At 49.6% G+C, this 13,564-nt stretch overlaps 1 protein-coding gene across 2 annotated transcripts in view; it reads left to right on the forward strand.

Annotated features, from left to right (window-relative positions):
- Window positions 1-13,564, forward strand: part of SMC1B (structural maintenance of chromosomes 1B) — a 619,466-nt gene that overhangs the window by 229,810 nt on the left and 376,092 nt on the right. The gene's annotated exons all lie outside the window — the stretch shown is intronic.

A 13,564-nucleotide genomic window follows, 5' to 3' on the forward strand; every position in this document is an offset into this window, starting at 1 on the left:
TTATCAAACACGTCATCTCTATAGCCCAATCCTGCAAGGGACCAGGGTTTTTTATTTTTAAATTTCTTTGTATCTGCTGTTGCAGTGTTTACTGTCCAGATTATGTGCTCTGTATCTGCTTTTTCTCCGCTTCCAATCTATTTAAGGGAGTAATTTCAGGTATAAGACCAGAGGTGCTTAATTAATAACTTTTCTCTAACGTCCTAGCGGATGCTGGGGTCCATATTAGTACCATGGGGTATAGACGGGTCCACCAGGAGCCATTGGCACTTTAAGAGTTTAATAGTATGGGCTGGCTCCTCCCTCTATGCCCCTCCTACCAGACTCCGTTTAGAAAATGTGCCCGGAGGAGCTGGTCACAGCTAGGGGACCTCTACAGAGTTCTCTTAGTAAAAGAGTTTTCTCTAACGTCCTAGTGGATACTGGGGACTCCGTAAGGACCATGGGGAATAGACGGGCTCCGCAGGAGACTGGGCACTCTTAGAAAGATTTAGTACTACCGGTGTGCACTGGCTCCTCCCTCTATGCCCCTCCTCCAGACCTCAGTTAGAATCTGTGCCCGGAAGGAGCTGGGTGCATTTTAGTGAGCTCTCCTGAGCTTGCTATTAAGAAAGTATTTTAGTTAGGTTTTTTATTTTCAGAGAGCTTCTGCTGGCAACAGACTCTCTGCTACGTGGGACTGAGGGGAGAGAAGCAAACCTACTAACTGCGGCTAGGTTGCGCTTCTTAGGCTACTGGACACGATTAGCTCCAGAGGGATCGAACACAGGAACTTATGTCAAAGTCGAAAAATATCGTTATTCTCATGCCTTGTACTAACCCCATGCGCTTGCCCGCTGCACGTGCACATTCTCTCCCGTGCGTGCGCATATTCGCAGTTGCATGACGGCGCCTCCACGGTCATGCGCTCGAGCGCGTGGTATGTGCATTCATGGTAGAGTTTGTGTGCGTCTGGCGGGCGACTCGATTGTCACATAATTAATCCAAATAGTGTATTTTGTAGGTTATGGTCTCCTTAATAATATCTGTAAGTATGTTTAGTGTAACTGGTTCATGAACAAAGGAATTCCTCTTTGCATGATACGAAGGGTCAGACAGGGTCTGAACAGTGGTGTTTAGTACCTAACTGAAGAGTATTTTATTAGTAACATTCCGGCGTTGGTTTGAAAGAGATTAATCGCTCCTGCTTATAGTTATGTTTAAAAGAAGTGTATGGACTTTAAAAGTATTTGCTGTTTTATTACACATGTGGTGTGAGTCCTGAGATTCCCTCCCACCTGAGCAGTCTGGAATAGTCACAGCCCACCTGTTCAAACAAACCTATGACCTTTTGTTATAATGTGAAGACAGATTCCTGTGTCCAATGAACAATGAGATTGCAGGCCCCTTGGTAGTGTACTGTATGCAGTATATATAAGGCAGCCAGTTTGGGCCAGCTCAGTCTACTCTCCACAAAAGGTTTTCATCACTGACTAACTATGGAGCTGGTGACCAGGACTGCGCAGCGATCATTCCCCAGTGTGTAAGTTTTTCTCTGTAACCAACTTGTTCTCTGTTTTTATTTGCCATACTCTCTCTCTCTGTTATTGTTAAACTGTTGTATATTGTATATGTGTAGTTATCATGTTTAGATATTGATGTTAGTCTGTAGTGTATAAGATGTTAACTGTATTTTCCCTTTTTACATAACTAAATCTCGTTAGTAAAGGTTTTGGAACCTTAGCAAGGTATTGTGTGTTTATTACATTACTGAGGGTATTCGGAGCGTCTCAATCGCTCAAGCGGCTTTTATATAATAGAAGTTAATTAGCATTGCATTGTGTTTACATTACAAAACCAAGGTTTACAGTATAGGCTCAGCCTTTCATTGTGTTGCATAAAAGGTTTACTGTGTGTCATTCTGTGAGCGTCTGCGCCGCTCGTGTTCCTCTTGTGGGCACAGCGTCCGCTACGCTAGTAGCGTAGTATTACGGTACTCGGACCGCCTATAGCGTGCTCGATACCAAGCGTAAGCCATGAGCGAACGTGCCGCTCGTGCGTCTCGACCACGACCTAGCGTCTGTTACGCTAAGTGCGTACCATTACGGCACCTCGTGCGCCTATTGCGTATGTTGTCTTTAATAAGTATATAGCTTAAGTTCAAGATAAATAATCAGCTCTATCACTTAACCTTGGTCGTCCGTTCCCGGAGACGCGCCGCCGTCCCCCTCGCAGAGCCAGAAGACTGAAGCCGGCGGGTTGAAGCAAGAAGACGTCAAAATCGGCGGCAGAAGACTCCTGTCTTCATATGAGGTAGCGCACAGCACTGCAGCTGTGCGCCATTGCTCCCACATTACACCCACACACTCCGGTCACTGTAGGGTGCAGGGCGCAGGGGGGGGCGCCCTGGGCAGCAATTGAGTACCTCCTGGCAAAAAGCAGCATATATACAGCTGGGCACTGTAATATGCATGAGCCCCCGCCATTATTTTTACACAATATCGCGGGACAGAAGCCCGCCGCTGAGGGGGCGGGGCTTCTTTCTCAGCACTCACCAGCGCCATTTTCTCTCCACAGCTCCGCTGAGAGGAAGCTCCCCAGGCTCTCCCCTGCAGACTCACGGTAGAAAGAGGGTAAAAAGAGAGGGGGGGCACATAAATTTAGCGCATTAATCATATATACAGCAGCTACTGGGTAAACACTAAACTACTGTGTAATTCCTGGGTTATATAGCGCTGGGGTGTGTGCTAGCATACTCTCTCTCTGTCTCTCCAAAAGGCCTTGTGGGGGTCCTGTACTCATATAGAGCATCCCCTGTGTGTGTGTGGTGTGTTGGTACGCTTGTGTCCACATGTTTGACGAGGAGGGCTATGTGGAGGCAGAGCAGGTGCAGATGAATGACGTGTCTCCGCCGACGGCGCAGACACCTGATTGGATGGATATGTGGAAGGTGTTAAATGATAATGTAAACTTGTATAAAAGGTTGGATAAAGCTGATGCCTTGGGACAGTCGGGGTCTCAGCCCATGCCTGATTCTACAGCGCAGAGGCCGTCAGGGTCTCAGAAGCGCCCACTATCCCAAATTGTTGACACAGATATCGACACAGATTCTGACTCCAGTGTCGATGGCGATGATGCAAAATTGCAGCCTAAAATGGCTAAAGCCATCCGCTACATGATTATAGCAATGAAGGATGTATTGCACATATCAGAGGTAAACCCTGTCCCTGACAAGAGGGTTTATATGTTTGGGGAGAAAAAGCAAGAGGTAACTTTTCCCCCTTCACATGAGTTAAATGAGTTATGTGAAAAAGCGTGAGGTTCCCCTGATAGGAAAGTGCTGATTTCCAAAAGGTTACTTATGGCGTACCCTTTCCCGCCAACGGACAGGATGCGCTGGGAATCCTCCCCTAGGGTAGACAAAGCTCTGACACGCTTATCTAAGAAGGTGGCCCTGCCGTCACAGGATACGGCCTCCCTAAAGGATCCTGCGGATAGGAAGCAGGAAAGTATCCTGAAGTCTGTTTATACACATTCAGGTACTCTACTGAGGCCGGCAATTGCGTCGGCCTGGATGTGTAGTGCTGTAGCAGCATGGACAGATAATCTGTCCGAGGAACTGGATACCTTGGACAAGGATACTATTTTACTGACCCTGGGGCATATAAAAGACGCTGTCCTATATATGAGGGATGCCCAGAGGGACATTTGCCTACTGGGCTCTAGAGTAAATGCAATGTCAATTTCTGCCAGAAGGGTCCTGTGGACTCGGCAATGGACAGGTGATGCCGACTCCAAAAAGCACATGGAGGTTTTACCTTACAAGGGTGAGGAATTGTTTGGGGACGGTCTCTCGGACCTGGTTTCCACAGCTACGGCTGGGAAGTCAAATTTTTTGCCATATATTCCCTCACAGCCTAAGAAAGCACCGTATTACCAAATGCAGTCCTTTCGATCACAAAAAGGCAAGAAAGTCCGAGGTGCGTCCTTTCTTGCCAGAGGCAGGGGTAGAGGAAAGAAGCTGCACCATACAGCTAGTTCCCAGGAACAGAAGTCCTCCCCGGCTTCCACTTAATCCACCGCATGACGCTGGGGCTCCACAGGTGGAGCCAGGAGCGGTGGGGGCGCGTCTCCGAAATTTTAGCCACCAGTGGGTTCGCTAACAGGTGGATCCCTGGGCTATACAGATTGTGTCTCAGGGATACAAGCTGGAATTCGAAGTGATGCCCCCTCACCGTTACCTCAAATCGGCCCTGCCAGCTTCCCCCATGGAAAGGGAGGTAGTGTTAGCGGCAATTCACAAGTTATATCTCCAGCAGGTGGTGGTAAAGGTTCCCCTCCTTCAACAGGGAAGGGGATACTATTCCACAATGTTTGTGGTACCGAAACCGGACGGTTCGGTCAGACCCATATTGAATTTAAAGTCCCTAAACATTTATCTGAAAAGATTCAAGTTCAAAATGGAATCGCTCAGGGCGGTCATTGCAAGCCTGGAAGAGGGGGATTTTATGGTGTCTCTGGACATCAAGGATGCTTACTTGCATGTCCCAATTTATCCACCTCATCAGGAGTACCTCAGATTTGTGGTACAGGACTGTCATTACCAATTCCAGACGTTGCCGTTTGGGCTCTCCACGGCACCGAGAATATTTACCAAGGTAATGGCGGAAATGATGGTGCTCCTTCGAAAGCAAGGAGTCACAATTATCCCATACTTGGACGATCTTCTCATAAAGGCGAGGTCCAGAGAGCAGTTGCAGATCAGCGTAGCACACTCTCAGGAAGTGTTGCAACAGTACGGCTGGATTCTGAATATCCCAAAGTCGCAGCTGATTCCTACGACGCGTCTGCCCTTTCTGGGCATGATTCTGGACACAGACCAGAAGAAGGTGTTTCTCCCGGCGGAGATGGCTCAGGAGCTCGTGACTCTAGTCAGAGAGCTCTTAAAACCGAAACAGGTGTCGGTGCATCACTGCACGCGAGTCCTGGGAAAGATGGTGGCATCATACGAAGCCATTCCCTTCGGCAGGTTCCATGCGAGGATCTTTCAGTGGGATCTGTTGGACAAGTGGTCCGGATCGCATCTTCAGATGCATCGGCTGATCACCCTATCCCCCAGGGCCAGGGTGTCTCTTCTGTGGTGGCTGCAGAGTGCTCACCTTCTCGAGGGCCGCAGGTTCGGCATACAGGACTGGGTCCTGGTGACCACGGATGCGAGCCTCCGAGGATGGGGGGCAGTCACTCAGGGAAGAAACTTCCAAGGGTTGTGGTCAAGCCAGGAGGCTTGTCTGCACATAAATATCCTGGAACTAAGGGCCATATACAACGCCCTGAGTCAAGCGGAGCCTCTGCTTCGCAACCAACCGGTGCTGATTCAGTCAGACAACATCACCGCAGTGGCTCATGTAAACCGCCAGGGCGGCACAGGAAGCAGGGTGGCGATGGCGGAAGCCACCAAGATTCTTCGTTGGGCGGAGAATCACGTGCAAGCTCTGTCAGCAGTGTTCATTCCGGGAGTGGACAACTGGGAAGCAGACTTCCTCAGCAGGCACGACCTCCACCCGGGAGAGTGGGGACTTCATCAAGAAGTCTTCACGCAGATTACAAATCGATGGGAACTGCCACAGGTGGACATGATGGCATCCCGCCTCAACAAAAAGCTAAAAAGGTATTGCGCCAGGTCAAGGGACCCTCAGGCGATAGCTGTGGACGCACTAGTGACACCATGGGTGTTCCAGTCGGTCTATGTATTTCCTCCTCTTCCTCTCATACCCAAGGTGCTGAGAATCATAAGAAAAAGAGGAGTGAGAACAATATTCATTGTTCCGGATTGGCCAAGAAGGACTTGGTACCCGGAACTGCAAGAAATGCTCACAGAGGACCCATGGCCTCTGCCTCTCAGACAGGACCTGTTGCAACAGGGGCCCTGTCTGTTCCAAGACTTAACGCGGCTGCGTTTGACGGCATGGCGGTTGAACGCCGGATCCTAGCAGAAAAAGGCATTCCGGATGAAGTTATTCCTACGCTAATAAAGGCTAGGAAGGACGTGACAGCAAAACACTATCACCGGATATGGCGAAAATATGTTGCTTGGTGTGAGGCCAGGAAGGCCCCTACAGAGGAATTCCAGCTGGGCCGGTTCCTGTACTTCCTACAGTCTGGAGTGACTATGGGTTTGAAGTTGGAGTCCATAAAGGTCCAGATTTCAGCCCTATCCATTTTCTTTCAAAAAGAACTGGCTTCTCTTCCTGAGGTTCAGACGTTTGTTAACGGAGTGCTGCATATTCAGCCTCCTTTTGTGCCACCAGTGGCACCTTGGGATCTCAACGTGGTGTTGGGTTTCCTGAAATCCCACTGGTTTGAGCCACTTAAGACCGTGGAGCTAAAGTATCTCACGTGGAAGGTGGTCATGCTATTGGCCTTAGCTTCAGCTAGGCGTGTGTCAGAATTGGCGGCTTTGTCATGTAAAAGCCCCTATCTGGTTTTCCATGTGGACAGGGCAGAATTACGGACTCGTCCACATTTTCTGCCGAAGGTGGTGTCATCTTTTCATTTGAACCAACCTATTGTGGTGCCTACGGCTACTCGTGACTTGGAGGATTCCAAATTGCTTGATGTAGTCAGGGCTTTGAAGATTTATGTGGCCAGAATGGCTGGAGTCTGGAAAACTGACTCGCTGTTTATCCTGTATGCATCCAACAAGCTGGGTGCTCCTGCTTCAAAGCAAACTATTGCTCGCTGGATCTGTAACACGATTCAGCAGGCTCATTCTGCTGCGGGATTGCCGCATCCAAAATCAGTGAAAGCCCATTCCACAAGGAAAGTGGGCTCTTCTTGGGCGGCTGCCCGTGGCGTCTCGGCGTTACAGCTTTGCCGAGCAGCTACTTGGTCGGGTGCAAACACTTTTGCAAAATTCTACAAGTTTGATACCCTGGCTGAGGAGGACCTTGTGTTTGCCCATTCGGTGCTGCAGAGTCATCCGCACTCTCCCGCCCGTTTGGGAGCTTTGGTATAATCCCCATGGTCCTTACGGAGTCCCCAGCATCCACTAGGACGTTAGAGAAAATAAGATTTTACTCACCGGTAAATCTATTTCTCGTAGTCCGTAGTGGATGCTGGGCGCCCATCCCAAGTGCGGACTTCTTCTGCAATACTTGTATATAGTTATTGCTTAACTAACGGTTATGTTATGTTTGCATCAGGTTGTCTGATGCTCTGTTATTGTTCATACTGTTAACTGGGTAAGTTTATCACGAGTTATACGGTATGATTGGTGTGGCTGGTATGAGTCTTACCCTGGATTCCAAAATCCTTTCCTTGTAATGTCAGCTCTTCCGGGCACAGTTTCCTTAACTGAGGTCTGGAGGAGGGGCATAGAGGGAGGAGCCAGTGCACACCAGTAGTACTAAATCTTTCTTAGAGTGCCCAGTCTCCTGCGGAGCCCGTCTATTCCCCATGGTCCTTACGGAGTCCCCAGCATCCACTACGGACTACGAGAAATAGATTTACCGGTGAGTAAAATCTTATTTATTTTTTCCTTTTCAGTTTTTTTTATTTTTCAGGGAGGCTGTTGGCGACAGCCTCCCTGCAGCGTGGGACTGAGGGGAGGGAGTAGTGTCCGCCCCGCGGGGTCTTGAGCCACTGCTCCCGCTGACTGGGCACTAGCTCCAGAGGGGTCCGATCGCGCCCCACCGCATGGGAACGCTCGACCCGGCAGCCGGCCGCCTCCCCCTCAGGAGCTGAAGATGGCGAGTGAGTCACTATCCCCCCTTGCAAGCGGGGGAACAGTGTGAAGAAGGCGGCTAGAGGGTTAGGAGCGTGGTCTTAACCGCGGTCCTGGAAGGCTCAGCGGTACCTTGGTACGGCGCTGGGGGGGGAGCGCCCTGGGCCAGCTCCAGACCCTGCACTGGTCGTTTCCTGCATGTCGAGGTCTGCGGATCCAGGTCAGCCAAATCCTCCAGGCCAGTATAATCTTCTTGAGAGCGGGAAGCCAACGCCATTGAAGGGGGCGGAGCTTCTCAGAGCGAACCCAGCAGCGTTCAATGCCATTTTTCCTACCTGCAGTCGCTATCCACTGGATCAAGGTCCCTCCAGAGCTTTCTCCAGCAGTCTGTACGGTACCAGGGGGCTGTAGAAGGGTGGAGAGTCTGCATAATAGGCTGTGTCACCTATTAAGGGACACAGTCAGCGCTGGGAAGGGACTCCCTTTGCCTAAAAAGCGCTGTGTGTGGGTTGGCTCCAATCTCTGTGTCTCTCTGCCTTTCTTGGGGGGGACTCTGCCTACATAATACCCCGTGTGTTTGTGGGGTGTTGTGTGTGTGTGTGGTAACATGTCTAGGGACAATGTGTCATATGCTGCAGAGGATTTGTCCTCCCAGGAGGACTCCATACCATGTAATCAGGATTGCACAATTTTAGCGCAGATCCATGCTAGAGAGCCAGAATGGTTAGTCTCTCTGAGGGGGACTATTTCCCAGATTTCTAATAGAGTTGCTAGGACTGAGCACGCCACTCAGGTCCTCCAGTCCTCTATGGTGGTATGGTCTGATTCTGCCTCCTCGGGGTCCCCGGCGGTACAGTCTCATAAACGTGCGTTTGCAATTATGCAGGATGACACGGACACCGACTCTGACGCTGCAGACGGTGATGGGGATGTGTTGCGGGGTATGGCTTCACTTGCCAAGGGGGTGCAGTTGATGATTGAGGCTGTTAGGGATGTTTTACACATTTCAGACACAGCTGCGGAACAGGTGGAGGAGGCCTTCTTCACAGATAATAAGAAGCCCCCCCTCACTTTCCCGGCATCCAAAGAATTGAATGCTATCTTTGAAAAGGCATGGGAAACTCCGGAAAAGAAATTCCAGATTCCCAAGAGGGTGTTGGTGGCTTTTCCCTTCCCAGAGGAAGATAGGAAGAGGTGGGAGTCCCCGCCGATAGTCGACGCCTCTGTATCCAGGCTGTCCAAACAGGTAGTTTTACTGGTCCCGGGATCTACCGCGTTAAAGGACCCGGCAGATCGCAAGGTGGATGCTATGCTGAAATCCATTTACACGGCTTCGGGGGCTGTATTGCGGCTTACTATAGCCTGTGCTTGGATTGCTAAAGCTATTGCCACATGGTCGATCACTCTGCAGGAGGAATCGTCTATGCTAGACAAAGGCGACGATTTGTTTTTGCCTAATATTCAGGATTCTGCAGGGTTCCTGGTGGATTCCATGAAGGACCTGGGTTCCATGGCTGCGTGGATCTCCTCCATGTCAGTCTCTGCTCGCAGAGGTTTCTGGCTGCGCAACTGGTCTGCGGACGCGGAATCCAGGAAGTGTCACAACTGAGGGTTTAGGCTGACGAGAGGAAGCCTCAGTTGTAGGGGCTGAGATGAAATTAAACCTGGGAGGTTTAATCAGACCCCTGGACATGTAAGTGCAGAATGATTACCCGAAGGTGTGACCATGACAACCAGTTTAAAATTCAAAATAAAAGTTTATTAACAGACTCCGTGTGATAACAAGCAGTATTCAAGTTTAGCAAAGACAGTGGCAAATAACACAGTTCCTGGAATACATAACCATAGAAGGTTTCTCAGAGCACTGGTAGGTTTAGAACAGATGTAAAAGTCCTTTGATGGAATCACCTTACCAGGCCTGGTTGTAGTTGTAGAAATAGCCGAGGAACATGCCAGTAGTTGTAGCAGGTGAATCTGTAACTTGAGTATGCTGCTGTATCAGCTGGATGGAACCAGCCAGGTGGTAAGACACGGAGTGGATGCTGAGTGGAATCAGCCAGGTGATGAAATGCAGAGTGGATGCTGAATGGAATCAGCCAGGTACTAAAGTCACGGAGTGGATGCTGGATGGAACCAGCCAGGTGATAAAACACAGAGTGAATGATGTGAGATGCTAGGGAGCGTAGAAACAGAATAGCTGAAAGATGATTACCGGTGGTAGTGGATACTGCTGGTAAGATAGGATCCGCTGAATCAGCACCGGTGTTTGGTAGAAGCTGGAATCAGTTGAAAGCTGGCTGCTTGGAAGCAGATAGTAGATAGCTGGAAACTGGACAGCCACGGAAGGCTGTAGAGTCAGGCTGCACTGCAAGATGGAAAGCAGGTGCGGGTCTCTTTGTGGATGCTGGAGACAGGAACTGGAACCTGGAGAAACAAGCCACAGGAGAGAGAGACTGGAACAAGGTATGACATTCAAAGCACTGACATCTATCTGGCCCAGACACAGGACACTTATACCTGCTGCTATGCAGGCATTGGCTGGGCAGTTATGCAGATTCCAGAGACGGTGGATTGGAGGAATTGGAGCATGTGATCAAATCCAACATGGCTGCGCCCATGCTGGAACCTGGAGGGAAAACTGGTTTGAAATGAAATGTGCAAACATAATGATAATGGCGGCGGCGGAGAGACGCCATGTTCGATTCAAACATGGCGCCGCTGTGGTAGTGTCTCAGAATGACAGGAGGGATGTGCAGAGTGTTGACACAGATGAGATCCGGATTTGGAACGCTGGGCCAGTCTCAGAAGACACCTAAACGGCAGGTAATGGCGTCCAGATACCCGGATCGTGACAGCACCCCCCCCTTTAGGAGTGGCCCCAGGACACTTCTTAGGCTTTAAAGGAAACTTTGAGTGGAAATTTCGGACCAAGGCAGGAGCATGGACGTCTGATGCATTGGTCCAAGAGCGTTCTTCAGGACCATAGCCCTTCCAGTCAATGAGATACTGTAACTGACCGTAACGGAAACGTGAGTCCAAAATCTTGGCCACCTCGTACTCGACTCCCCGTTGAGTCTGAACTTTGTGAGCTGGAGGAAGTGCGGAATGAAACCGATTCAGGATCAGCGGTTTCAACAAGGAAACATGAAATGTCCTGGGTATTTTCAAGAAGGGTGGTAACTGTAATCTGTAGGCAACAGATTGATGACTTGTTCAATCTTGAAGGGACCGATGTAGCGAGGTGCAAATTTCATGCTGGGAACTCTCATCCTCAAATTCTTCGTGGACAACCACACACGATCACCCACCTTGAGAGCAGTAACTGCTCTAGGCTTCCTATCGGCAAACTTCTTATACCTGGATGAGGCTTTAAGCAGGGCTGCGCGGACGTTCTTCCAGTTATTTGAAAACTGACGCAAGGTGACATCCACTGCTGGAACAGAAGTTGCGGGAAGCGGTTGAAATTCTGGGACCTTAGGGTGGAATCCATAATTAATGGAGAATGGTGTCGAAGAAGATGAGGAATGGTATTGATTGTTGTGGCTGAACTCGGCCCAAGGAAGGAGTTGAACCCAGTCATCTTGAGAGGAAGACACATATATACGGAGGAAGGCCTCCAAGTCCTGATTCACCCTCTCGGTTTGACCATTGGTCTGAGGATGGTAAGCTGTGGAAAACTTTAACTTGACTTGGAGGGCTTGACACAAACTTCGCCAAAATTTGGCTACAAATTGTACTCCACGATCCGAGATAATCTCTTCAGGAAGACCGTGAAGTCGGAAGATCTCTTGTATAAACACTTGAGCCAACTTGGAAGCTGACGGAAGACCGGTGAGAGGGATGAAATGTGCCATCTTGGTGAACCGGTCAACTACCACCCAGATGGTATTAAACTTGTTGCAGATAGGTAGATCGGTAACAAAGTCCATCGACAAATGGGTCCATGGTCGACGGGGAACAGATAATGGAACCAGTTGCCCCGCAGGCGACTGGCGGGAGACTTTGTGTTGGGCACACTTTGGGCAGGAGGCAATAAATTCCATAACGTCCTTCTTCAGAGTTGGCCACCAGTAGGACCTAGAGATAAACTCCAGGGTTTTCTGAATGCCTGTATGTCCAGCAAAGCGGGAAGCGTGGGCCCAATGCATGAGCTTCTTGCTTAGAACTGGCTTAACAAAACTTTTCCCTGGCGGGGGCGTAGAGTCCATCCCTACCGTGGAGAATGCCAACGGATTAATAATAGGATGCTTGTCTGCAGACTCGGACTCATTTTCTTGCTCCCATGAGCGGGAAAGGGCATCGGCCTTACGATTCTGAGAACCCGGACAGAACTGGAGTTTAAAGTCAAACCTAGAGAAGAAAAGTGCCCATCTGGCCTGACGAGGGTTCAGACATTGTGCGCCTTTGAGATATAAAAGATTTTTGTGGTCGGTAAGTATGGTGATTGAATGAGAAGCTCCCTCCAACAGGTATCTCCACTCCTCCAGAGCGAGCTTGATGGCTAGCAACTCCTGATCGCCAATGGCATAGTTGCGCTCAGCTGGGGAGAACTTCCGGGAGAAGAAACTGCAAGGATGTAGATGTCTATCTTTGGCCCTCTGAGATAACACCGCTCCTACTCCAACGGAGGAGGCATCTACCTCTAAGATAAAAGGAGAGTCGGTGTCGGGCTGTTTCAGAACTGGTGCAGAGATGAACCGTTCCTTCAGAAGGTGAAAGGCCTGCGTAGCTTCTTCGGACCACTTGGACGGATTAGCACCTTTCTTGGTTAATGCAGTGATAGGCGCCACAATGGTGGAAAAGTCTCGTATAAACTTTCTATAATAATTGGCGAACCCTAAGAACCTCTGGACCCCTTTGAGGGTTAAGGGTATAGGCCAATTCTGGATTGCTTGGAGTTTCTCAGGATCCATCTCTAGTCCGGAACCGGACACAATGTAACCTAGAAACGGAATGGTTTTAACTTCAAACATACACTTCTCCAATTTACAATAGAGGTGGTTTACACGGAGACGGGAAAGAACCTCCTTTACCCAGAAACGATGATCTTCTAGATTATTAGCAAAGATGAGGATGTCATCTAGATAAACCACGACATGGCGGTATAAGATGTCCCTGAAGATCTCATTCACGAAGTGCTGGAAGACTGCTGGAGCGTTGCTCAATCCGAAGGGCATGACGAGGTACTCATAATGTCCGTCACAGGTGTTAAAGGCGGTCTTCCACTCGTCACCCTCACGGATCCGGATGAGATTGTAGGCACCCCTCAAGTCCAGCTTTGTAAAAATGGTTGCACCACTAACTCTATCGAAGAGTTCTGTAATCAGGGGTAAAGGGTATCGGTTCTTAACGGTAATGTCGTTCAGACCTCTGTAGTCGATACACGGACGCAGACCACCGTCTTTCTTCTTAACGAAGAAGAAGCCTGCGCCGGCTGGAGAAGAAGATGGTCGGATGAAACCCTTTGCCAGGTTCTCTTTGATGTACTCTTCCATGGAGTGTGTCTCAGGCAGAGACAACGGATAAGTTCGGCCTCGCGGTGGAACCTTCCCTGGAATGAGGTCGATTGGGCAGTCCCATTCTTTATGAGGAGGAAGGATATCAGCAGAGGCTTTACTGAACACGTCCGTGAAGTCTTGATATGGAGGAGGTGGAACATCAGATGACCTGGGGAAGGAAGAACAAACAGGAAGAACTTTGGCTAAACAAGTCTCAGCACAGGAGGGACCCCATGCCAGTATTTGCGTAGTCGTCCAGTCAATCGATGGGTTGTGGAGACGGAGCCATGGAAGGCCTAAAACCACTGGATGTGTGGCTCTTGGAATCACAAGAAAAGAAATATACTCAGAATGAAGAACTCCC

This window comes from Pseudophryne corroboree, chromosome 6 (assembly GCF_028390025.1).
Source record: "Pseudophryne corroboree isolate aPseCor3 chromosome 6, aPseCor3.hap2, whole genome shotgun sequence".
Lineage (NCBI taxonomy): Eukaryota > Metazoa > Chordata > Amphibia > Anura > Myobatrachidae > Pseudophryne > Pseudophryne corroboree.